The sequence below is a fragment of the Lolium rigidum genome, chromosome 7, assembly GCF_022539505.1.
Source record: "Lolium rigidum isolate FL_2022 chromosome 7, APGP_CSIRO_Lrig_0.1, whole genome shotgun sequence".
Classification (NCBI taxonomy): domain Eukaryota; kingdom Viridiplantae; phylum Streptophyta; class Magnoliopsida; order Poales; family Poaceae; genus Lolium; species Lolium rigidum.
Window position 1 is genome coordinate 3,399,322 of NC_061514.1, and position 12,561 is coordinate 3,411,882.

The window sequence follows — 12,561 nt, forward strand, 5'->3', positions numbered from 1 at the left end:
TTATCTTATAATCTGATAAACCCTAGCCGGCGGCTCACAAGATGTATATATAGCCGGTGCCAATGATCCGTACCGTACCACATGCTGGTTTTGGCACTACAGCTGTGGAAGAGACCTTCTTTTCCCTTTGACCCAAACGTCTGCATGTTTTTCTTTTTGATTGAGGGATCGCTCTGTATGTGTGGAGCGGCCTAGCTGGGCTGGTCCATAAGCCAGTACGCCCTGAATCCCGGATTGAGATACTGGCTACGCTGCTACTACGTCGGCTTCAGCCCACATAAAACGGAAACTTCCTTTATTTAGAGAAGAGGCTCAAAGCCCTAATGTATTAATTTTTCATCTGAAAAAACTAAAAATTGTGGCTGCTGGGATTCGAGCCCAGGTCTCCACGGCCACAACGTGGAATTCTCACCACTAAACTACAGCCACATCTATGTAATTTTTTTGAAAACCAATACCTTGATAATAAGATCTGTATTCTGTTAGGAATACAAGGCCCTTGTATGGTACTCCATCCGTTCGAGTTCATGGGCTTGCACGTATCCCTGGGTCATAAATTTGACAATGATAATATAAGTTATATCATTGTAAGATGTTCTACTTTCTAATGATATAATTTTTATGTTGTATAACTGATATTATGTTGACTAAATTGACAACCTAGAAATATGCGCAAACCCTATGAACTGGGACGGAGGTAGTAGTGACCCAATTAACACCCACCTCCGAGGTGGTCATGTATGACAACCTTTTGCGTAGGTTCCATGTGCAATGCATGAAAGTGATAGGTATGAGCTAAGCCCTCGGCGAACACCAATGTCCCATTCGTTCATCCCCTCCACTGCCACCATAGTTGCTCCTCCTCCAATGCCACCGGACGCAACCATTGCCGGCGACGCCTAACCGCCCCGCCTTGCTCGAGCCGGGGCCAATGTTGGGAAGATTCCCTCCTTTTTGACAGCTAGGTTGCATCTCATTCTCACATTGCAAGAAGGGCGCCGTTGGAACTGAATACCAACCCCTGCCAACATACATCGAGATGACCAAATTAAATGGAGAGCAAGGTTTTTTAATTTTGTATCTGGATAGAACAGGTTTAGAAAACTCACACAAATGGATCCATGGAACAAAACATGCCCTAACTTTCTATTCAAAGGTTCATGCCACACCTAGGGGGTGCACCTAGTCGATCTTGAGGAATCAAAGCCTTGTTCAGCTCAATTCGTATTATAAAATGAGTTGGCCCGATTTCACTTAGCTACAATGCTAGCTTCAACTTGTCTTGTAAAGATTCTAACACGTCGCACAATATAAAATAGCATGGCTAATTGAAAATAAATGAACAACTGCATAAGTAAACATAACTACTATATGTAAATGGTCATTCAAAATGACTATCGTAAATATTCAAAAGTAGCTTGACTTCAATCCTTCATCGAAACAAGTGGTGAAAGGATTTCAATCCAGTATTCGATTTGCCTAAATGGTAGCAATAGAATTACATTTCCATATGCATGTGTTCATGCAAAACCTTTATCTCGAACATGACATAAAGGTGATTCAATGGCTATTATTTTCATCTAACCAAAGTAGTACTTTTAACAATAGTGAGATGCACTCTCCCAAGTTCTATCTAGATATTTTTCACAATCCTACACTTCAACCACATTCCTTCAGCAAGATATTCAAAAATACTAAAAATTGGTAGAATACATATAACCCAAATATAACCTAGAGGGTCATAATTTTGTCCGCAGTTAGATTTTGGAGCTATTCACATAAATAGATAGATTTACTAGGAATTTAGCTCAAAGTTGCACGCATTAGAAATGTAAAGAACATTACACTTTTACAAACATCATACTTAATAAATATTTTTTTTGTACTTAAGCCTAATATAGATCAAAATACTATGTAAGATTGTAAGCCAAATATTGTATAAGTAAAAAAAAGTATTTAATGATAAAATAAATAACAAAAATGTAAAAAGGTTTAATATAAATTGTTAAAGATTGTTGACTCTATCTTCTCGTCGCTAACAAAATCATCACTGCGTCTCAGACAATTGCGGGTGACCTCATCTTCATCACGACGAGGTGCAGCATCTACTGGCGAAACCGAAGACATTGAACAACACGGCTCGGAGTATTCAAAACACCATACATCAAAACAACGAGAACACACAAAACCCGCCGTAAATCCACCAGGTACTTTATTGAGAACTCGCCGCCTACATTCAATAATAGAAGAAAAATCAAACTCTTCATAGGGTTAGGAAGAATTCGAGATGATAGGTTTCGAAAAATAGATCTGAAGATGGGCGCAAACGTACGGGTAGGGGAAGGGGAAGGAGGAAGACGACTCACGGATCAATGAATGATGAATCGCAGCAAAACTTACGGAGACACGACAGAAGAAAGAATGGAAAAGTAAAGTAGAATCAATCCGCCCATTCACAGCCCCGCATGTCAGCCACGCAGAAAAGGAATGATCAAACAAAAAGCAGACCCACATGTCATACTGAAACATCAACTTCTATTTAATGATATATGTTGGCCCACACATACGGGAGAAGAAATATCTCAAAGGTAGATATCTTAACTAATCCTCCACTTTTGGTGGACGATTGGAACACACTTTCCATCTCCTCCTCTCTCTCCAACAGATTCAAAATTCGAACATCAGGGAAGATCAGGATCCAGACGAGGGGAACGACGGAGCCACCAAGGAAGATGAAGGAAGATGAACGATCACGAGCTCAAGGTAAACACCTAAATTCCAGATTCGAAGATTTGAAACGTGGTATTCCGTATGCCGATTTTTCTCGTTCGACAACTGAAACGCCATCCACAACTAACATGTACTTCAGTCACTTGCAATCTTCCTTTTTCCAACGATTCAAAATTCGAAGGTGCAGGACGAACAACATCAACACAAGGGAACGAACAAGGGATGAGAAGTGCCATTCCTGTGCATATACTGACCAGGAAGTACAAACTATTCATATTAAGAAGTACTAGTAACAATTGCGTGAAAAAACAATTTTCATGCTGTCAACAAATACGTACAAAAGCAACAGTATCAGCGTGCCTAAGTTGTTCAAGAAGTACTAACCCATAGTAGTAAGAAGTACTAGAAACAATTTCAGGCAATAACAGCTTCCTCGTGTCAACAGGTACATAACTACTAGTACTGTGCCTATAATATGATTTTATTGTGATTTATTTTATAATGTGACCATATATCTGCATTTAAAATGTACACAAGATAAACTATTTTTCTTTTTCTGACATGCATGTATAGAAAAATTTATATTCAAAATTTTCAGGCAAGAATACACACATGGAGGAATAAAAAGGAGAGAATGCAACAAAATAGACTTAAACATGTTGAATCACAGTACATAATACAGTGTGCTCACCTTAAACGTTCTCTAATAGAAGCAAAGAAGGAAGAAGCTTCCAGCAACAGCTCAACAATGAAATTGGATAGAGGAAGGAAGGAAAAATTGCTAACCTCTGAGAATCTCAATCAGTATGCACCCTCCTACACTTGTTCAAGAGAGCATCCTTCCCTGGTTGCAAGCAACATCAAATCAAATCAACCGGCAAAGTTCACAATGAAGGTTGGGAAAATACGTTACTAGATATGGCAGTGAAAATCACTGATGCGTCCAAAACGTATATACTTTTCCGAACTTTTTTGTTATTATTTTCCCTCAAACTTGTGTGTTTTGAATGCAACTAATGCAGACTAACGCTGTTTTCAGCAGAATTGCCCTACTGTCTTGTTTTTGTGCAGAAAATCAATTTTCGTGAAAAAAATCCTAGAAATATACCCAAATGCCTTATTTTCCCGGGGAACTCACGGAGCCAGAAGGTAAAGAGCAGGGAGGCCTGGGGCTGGGAATACATGGCCCAGGCGCGGCCCAGGCCTGGCCGCGCCTAGGGGTTGTATTCCCAGCTCCTTCGTCGTTTCGGCCTCCCCTTTCGGCTATAAGATCCTCGTCTCGAGAAAACCCCAGGGGGTTCGAAGTTATTCCAGAGAAAAGTCCGTAGCGCCGCCGCCTCGCGAAACCCTATTTCGGAGGCAGGAACTCCGCTCTGGCACCCTGCCGGGACGGGGAATTGGAGGAGATCATCGCCATCGCCATCACCGACGCCTCTCCATCAACCATTAATGATTCCCCCATCCATGTGTGAGTAGTTCCCTCGCTGTAGGCTGAAGGGGATGGTCGGGATTGGATGAGTTCGTTCATGTAATAGCATTAGAATTATTCGAGGCATAGTGCCTAGTATCTGTTGTGAGTATTTTATGCATTATTGCAACTTGTTGTATGATGGCACGTGAAACACACGTCCGTTGGGAACCCCAAGAGGAAGGTGTGATGCGTACAACAGAAAGTTTTTCCTCAGTAAAAAACCAAGGTTATCGAACCAGTAGGAGTCAAGGGCCACGTGAAGGTTGTTGGTGACGGAGTGTAGTGCGGCGCAACACCAGGGATTCCGGCGCCAACGTGGAACCTGCACAACACAATCAAAATACTTTGCCCCAACTTAACAAAGTGAGGTTGTCAATCTCACCGGCTTGCCGTAAACAAATGATTAAATGTATGGTGTGGAAAATGATGTTTGTTTGCGAAGAACAAGAGAGAACAAAGTTTGCGAGATTGTATTTCAGATGTAAAAGAATGGACCGGGGTCCACAGCTCACTAGTGGTGTCTCTCCGATAAGAAATAACATGTTGGGTGAACAAATTACAGCTTGGGCAATTGACAAATAGAGAGGGCATAACAATGCACATACATATCACGATGACTAATATGAGATTTAATTAGGGCATTACGACAAAGTACATAGACCGCTATCCAAAGCATGCATCTATGCCTAAAAAGTCCACTTTCAAAGTTAGCATACACACCCCTTCCAAGCATTAAGTTGCAAATAACGTACAATTGCATTAAGTATGGTGCGTAATGTAATCAACACAAATATCCTTAGACAAAGCATTGGTGTTTTATCCCTAGTGGCAACAAGACATCCACAACCTTAGAACTTTCTCGTCACCGTCCCGCATTCAATGGAGGCATGAACCCACTATCGAGCATAAATACTCCCTCTTGGAGTCACAAGTATCAACTTGGCCAGCAGCCTCTACTAGCAACGGAGAGCATGCAAGAACATAAACAACACATATATGATAGATCAATAATCAACTTGACATTGTATTCCATATTCATCGGATCCCAACAAACACAACATGTAGCATTACAAATAGACGATCTTGATCATGATAGGCAGCTCACGAGATCTAACATGATAGCACAAGAGGAGAAGACAACCATCTAGCTACTGCTATGGACCCATAGTCCAAAGATGAACTACTCACACATCAGTCCGGAGGCGATCATGGTGATGTAGAGTCCTCCGGGAGATGATTCCCTCTCCGGCGAGGGTGCCAGAGGCGATCTCCTGAATCCCCCGAGATGGGATTGGCGGCGGCGGCGTCTCTGGAACTTTTTCCGTATCGTGGCTCTCGGTAATAGGGTTTTCGCGACGGAGAGTATAAGTAGGCGGAAGGGCAGAGTCGGAGGAGGCACGAGGGGCCCACACCATAGGGCGGCACGGGCCCCTCCTTGGCTGCGTCGCCTTGTGGTCTGGCCACCTCGTGGCCCCACTTCGTATGCTCTTCGGTCTTCTAGAAGCTCCGTGGAAAAATAAGACCCTGGGCGTTGATTTCGTCCAATTCCGAGAATATTTCCTTTGTAGGATTTCTGAAACCAAAAACAGCAGAAAACAAGAACTGGCGCTTCGGCATCTTATCAATAGGTTAGTGCCGGAAAATGCATAATAATGATGTAAAGTATGTATAAAACATGTGAGTATTGTCATAAAAGTAGCATGGAACATAAGAAATTATAGATACGTTTGAGACGTATCAAGCATCCCTAGCTTAGTTCCTACTCGCCCTCGAGTAGGTAAACGATAACAAGGATAATTTCTGAAGTGACATGCTATCATAATCTTGATCAATACTATTGTAAAGAATATGAGGTGAATGAAGTGATTCGAAGCAATGGTAAGACAATGATTAAACAACTGAATCATATAGCAAAGACTTTTCATGAATAGTACTTTCAAGACAAGCATCAATAAGACTTGCATAAGAGTTAACTCGTAAAGCAATAAATTCTTAGTAGAAAATTTTGAAACAACACAAAGGAAGATATAAGTTTCAGCAGTTGCTTTCAACTTCAACATGTTTATCTCATGGATATATCTCATGGATAATTGTCAACACAAAGTAATATGATGAATGCAAATAAGCAAATATGTAGGAATCAATGCACACAGTTAACACAAGTGTTTGCTTCTAAGATAGAAAGAAGTAGGTAAACTGACTCAACATAAAGTAGAAGAATGGCCCTTCGTAGAGGGAAGCATGGATTACTGTTTTTGTGCTAGAGCTTTTCATTTTAAAAACATAGAAACAATTTTGTCAACGGTAGTAATAATTCATATGTGTTACGCATAAGATATCCTATAAGTTGCAAGCCTCATGCATAGAATACCAATAGTGATCGCACCTTGTCCTAATTAGCTTGGATTTACATGGATTATCATTGCATAACATATGTTTCAACCAAGTGTCGCAAAGGGGTACCTCTATGTCGCCTGTACAAAGGTCCAAGGAGATAGATCGCATTTGATTTCTCGTTTTTGATAGATCTCAACTTAGGACATCCATACCGGGACAACATAGACAATAGATAATGGACTCCTCTTTAATGCTTAAGCATTCAACAACAGATAATATTCTCATAAGAGATTGAGGATTAATGTCCAAACTGAAACTTCCACCATGATTCATGGCTTTGGTTAGCGGCCCAATGTTCTTCTCTAACAATATGCATACTCAAACCATTTGATCATGATAAATCACCCTTACTTCAGACAAGATGAACATGCATAGCAACTCACATGATATTCAACAATGGTGTAATAGTTGATGGCGTCCCCAGAAACATGGTTACCGCTCAACAAGCAACTTGTAAGAAATAAGATACATAAGTAACATATTCAATACCACAATAGTTTTTAAGCTATTTTCCCATGAGCTATGTATTGCAAAGACAAGGAATGAAATTTTAAAGGTAGCACTCAAGTAATTTACTTTGGAATGGCAGAAAAATACCACATAGTAGGTAGGTATGGTGGACACGAATGGCATAGTTTTTTGGCTCAAGGATTTGGATGCACGAGAAGTATTCCCTCTCAATACAAGGCTTTGGCTAGCAAGGTTGTTTGAAGCAAACACAAGTATGAACCGGTACAGCAAAACTTACATAAGAACATATTGCAAGCATTATAAGACTCTACACTGTCTCCTTGTTGTTCAAACACCTCACCAGAAAATATCTAGATTTTAGAGAGACCAATCATGCAAACCAAATTTCAACAAGCTCTATGGTAGTTCTTCATTAATAGGTGCAATGTACATGATGCAAGAGCTTAAACATGATCTATTTGAGCACAACAATTGCCAAGTATCAAATTATTCAAGACATTATACCAATTACCACATGAAGCATTTTCTGTTTCCAACCATATAACAATGAACGAAGCAGTTTCAACCTTCGCCATGAACATTAAAAGTAAAGCTAAGAACACCAGTGTTCATTTGAACGAGCGGAGCGTGTCTCTCTCCCACACAAAGAATGCTAGGTTCCGATTTTATTCAAACAAAAACAAAAACATACAGACGCTCCAAGTAAAGCACATAAGATGTGACGGAATAAAAATATAGTTTCACTAGAGGTGACATGATAAGTTGTTGATGAAGAAGGGGATGCCTTGGGCATCCCCAAGCTTAGATGCTTGAGTCTTCTTGAAATATGCAGGGATGAACCACGGGGGCATCCCCAAGCTTAGACTTTTCAATCTTCTTGATCCTATTGTATCATCCTCCTCTCTTGATCCTTGAAAACTTCCTCCACACCAAACTCAAAACAAACCATTAGAGGGTTAGTGCATAATCGAAAATTCACATGTTCAGAGGTGACATAATCATTCTTAACACTTCTGGACATTGCACAAAGCTACTGAAAGTTAATGGAATAAAGAAATCCATCCAACATAGCAAACAGGCAATGCGAAATAAAAGGCAGAATCTGTCAAAACAGAACAGTCCGTAAAGACGAATTTTTCAGGGGCACTTAACTTGCTCAGATGAAAAATCTCAAATTGAATGAAAGTTGCGTACATATCTGAGGATCACGCACGTAAATTGGCAGATTTTTCTGAGTTACCTACATACGGGGCTACTCAATTTCGTTACAGCAAGAAATCTGTTTCTGCGCAGTAATCCAATTCTAGTATCAACCTTACTATCAAAGATTTTACTTGGCACAACAATGCAATAAAATAAAGATAAGGAGAGGTTTGTACAGTAATAACAACTTCCAAGACTCAAATATAGAACAAAAGTTCAGACGTAAAATAATGGGTTGTCTCCCATAAGCGCTTTTCTTTAACGCCTTTCAGCTAGGCGCAGAAAGTGTGAATCAAGTATTATCAACAGATGAAGCATCAATATCATAATTTGTTCTAATAATAGAATCAAAAGGTAACTTCATTCTCTTTCTAGGGAAGTGTTCCATACCTTTCTTAAGAGGAAATTGATACTTAATATTCCCTTCCTTCATATCAATAATAGCACCAACAGTTCGAAGAAAAGGTCTTCCCAAAATAATGGGATAAGATGCGTTGCACTCAATATCCAAGACAACAAAATCAACGGGGACAAGGTTATTGTTAACCGTAATGTGAACATTATCAATCCTCCCCAAAGGTTTCTTTATAGAATTATCAGCGAGATTAACTTCCAAATAACAATTTTTCAATGGTGGCAAGTCAAGCATATCATAGAGTTTCTTAGGTATAACAGAAATACTTGCACCAAGATCACATAAAGCATTACAATCAAAATCATTGACCCTCATCTTAAATATGGGCTCCCAACCATCTTCCAACTTCCTAGGAATAGAAGTTTCAAGTTTTAATTTCTCTTCTCTAGCTTTTATGAGAGCATTTGTAATATGTTTTGTAAAGGCCAAATTTATAGCACTAGCATTAGGATTTCTAGCAAGTTTTTGTAAGAACTTAATAACTTCAGAGATATGACAATCATCAAAATCTAAACCATTATGATCTACAACAATGTGATCATTGTCCCCAACATTTTGAAAAATTTCAGCAGTTTTATCACAAACAGTTTCGGCAGCTTTTAGCAGCTTTCAAGCAGCTCGTGCAATTTTGCACGCTTTGCACTAGGAGTAGAAACATGTCCAACACCAATTATTTTACCATTGATAGTAGGAGATTTAGCAACATGTGAAGCATCAACATTACTAGTGGTGGTAATAGTCCAAACTTTAGCTACATTATTCTCTTTAGCAAATTTTTCTTCTTTTTCCCGCCTAGCATGCAATTCAGCCATCAATCTAATATTTTTATTAATTCGAACTGGGATGGCGTTTACTGTAGCAAATGACTTAATATCTTTATCTTCTTTAGGCATAACTTTCAATTTTAAAATATCAACATCAGCAGCAAGACTATCAACCTTAGAAGCAAGAACAACAATTTTACCAAGGTTTTCCTCAACAGATTTGTTAAAAGCAGTTTGTGTACTAACGAATTATTTAAGCATGACTTCAAGACCAGAGGGTACACTTCTACTATTGTTGTAAGAATTACCATAAGAATTACCATAACCATTACCATTATTAGAAGGATATGGCATATAGTTGTTACCAAAATTAGATAAGCATTGTTGTTGTAATTATTATTTTTAATGAAGTTCACATCAACATGCTCTTCTTGAGCAACCAATAAAGCTAAAGGAACATTATTAGGATCAACATTAGATCTATCATTCACAAGCATATACATAATAGCATCGATCTTATCACTCAAGGAGGAGGTTTCTTCAACAGAATTTACCTTCTTACCTTGTGGAGCCCTTTCAGTGTGCCATTCAGAGTAACTGATCATCATATTATCAAGAAGCTTTGTTGCGGCGCCTAAGGTGATGGACATAAAAGTACCTCCAGCAGCTGAATCCAATAGGTTCCGCGAAGAAAAATTCAATCCTCGCATAGAAGGTTTGGATGATCATCCAAGTAGTCGATCCATGGGTAGGGCAATTCTTTACCAAAGATTTCATTCTTTCCCATGCTTGGGCAACATGCTCATTATCCAATTGCTTAAAATTCATTATGCTACTTCTTAAAGATATAATTTTAGCGGGAGGATAATATCTACCAATGAAAGCATCTTTACATTTAGTCCATGAATCAATACTATTTTTAGGCAAAGATAGCAACCAATCTTTAGCTCTTCCTCTTAGGGAGAAAGGAACCATTTCAGTTTTATAATGTCTCCATCTACATCCTTATACTTTTGCATTTCACAAAGTTCAACAAAATTATTAAGATGGGCAGCAGCATCATCAAAACTAACATCAGAAAATTGCTCTCTCATAACAAGATTTAGTAAAGCAGGTTTAATTTCATAAAATTCTGCTGTAGTAGCAGGTGGAGCAATAGGTGTGCATAGGAAATCATTATTATTCGTGCTAGTGAAGTCACACAACTTAGTATTCTCAGGAGTACCCATTTTAGCAGTAATAAAAATAAGTAAAAAAAACTAAATAAAGTAAATGCAAGTAACTGATTTTTTTGTATTTTTGATATAAAGAACGCAAACAAGTCAGTAAATAAAGTAAATGCAAGTAACTAATTTTTTTGTATTTTTGATATAGAGAAAGCAAACAAAGTAGTAAATAAAATAAAGTAAAGCAAGACAAAAACAAAGTAAAGAGATTGGATGTGGGAGACTCCCCTTGCAGCGTATCTTGATCTCCCCGGCAACGGCGCCAGAAAATATGCTTGATGGCGCGTGAAACACACGTTCGTTGGGAACCCCAAGAGGAAGGTGTGATGCGTACAACAGCAAGTTTTCCCTCAGTAAGAAACCAAGGTTATCGAACCAGTAGGAGTCAAGGGCCACGTGAAGGTTGTTGGTGACGGAGTGTAGTGCGGCGCAACACCAGGGATTCTGGCGCCAACGTGGAACCTGCACAACACAATCAAAATACTTTGCCCCAACTTAACAGTGAGGTTGTCAATCTCACCGGCTTGCTGTAAACAAAAGATTTAATGTATGGTGTGGAAAATGATGTTTGTTTGCGAAGAACAGTAGAGAACAGAGTTTGCAGTAGATTGTATTTCAGATGTAAAAGAATGGACTGGGGTCCACAGTTCACTAGTGGTGTCTCTCCGATAAGAAATAGCATGTTGGGTGAATAAATTACAGTTGGGCAATTGATAAATAGAGAGGGCATAACAATGCACATACATATCACGATGACTAATATGAGATTTAATCAGGGCATTACGACAAAGTACATAGACCGCTATCCAGCATGCATCTATGCCTAAAAAGTCCACTTTCAAGTTAGCATCCGCACCCCTTCCAGTATTAAGTTGCAAACAACAGACAATTGCATTAAGTATGGTGTGTAATGTAATCAACACAAATATCCTTAGACAAAGCATTGATGTTTTATCCCTAGTGGCAACAACACATCCACAACCTTAGAACTTTCTGCCACTGTCCTGCATTCAATGGAGGCATGAACCCACTATCGAACATAAATACTCCCTCTTGGAGTCACAAGTATCAACTTGGCCGTAGCCTCTACTAGCAACGGAGAGCATGCAAGAACATAAACAACACATATATGATAGATCAATAATCAACTTGACATTGTATTCCATATTCATCGGATCCCAACAAACACAACATGTAGCATTACAAATAGACGATCTTGTTCATGATAGGCAGCTAACAAGATCTAACATGATAGCACAAGAGGAGAAGACAACCATCTAGCTACTGCTATGGACCCATAGTCCAAAGATGAACTACTCACACATCAGTCCGGAGGCGATCATGGTGATGTAGAGTCCTCCGGGAGATGATTCCCCTCTCCGGCAGGGTGGCGGAGGCGATCTCCTGAATCCCCCCGAGATGGGATTGGCGGCGGCGGCGTCTCTGGAACTTTTTCCGTGTCGTGGCTCTCGGTAATAGGGTTTTCGCGACGGAGAGTATAAGTAGGCGGAAGGGCAGAGTCGGGGGAGGCACGAGGGGCCCACACCATAGGGCAGCGCGGGCCCCTCCTTGGCCGCGCCGCCTTTTGGTCTGGCCACCTCGTGGCCCCACTTCGTATGCTCTTCGGTCTTCTGGAAGCTCCGTGGAAAAATAAGACCCTGGGCGTTGATTTCGTCCAATTCCGAGAATATTTCTTTTGTAGGATTTCTGAAACCAAAAACAACAGAAAACAGGAACTGGCGCTTCGGCATCTTGTCAATAGGTTAGTGCCGGAAAATGCATAATAATGATGTAAAGTATGTATAAAACATGTGAGTATTGTCATAAAAGTAGCATGGAACATAAGAAATTATAGATACGTTTGAGACGTATCATTGTACTTAA

The 12,561-nt window shown here is 39.7% G+C and overlaps 1 non-coding gene across 1 annotated transcript; it reads right to left on the reverse strand.

Annotated features, from left to right (window-relative positions):
• Nucleotides 1-357: 357 nt before the first annotated feature.
• On the reverse strand, nt 358-429 carry TRNAH-GUG. The gene has a single exon. It is a non-coding gene; the product is annotated as a tRNA-His (tRNA).
• Between the last annotated feature and the right edge of the window lie 12,132 nt (nt 430-12,561).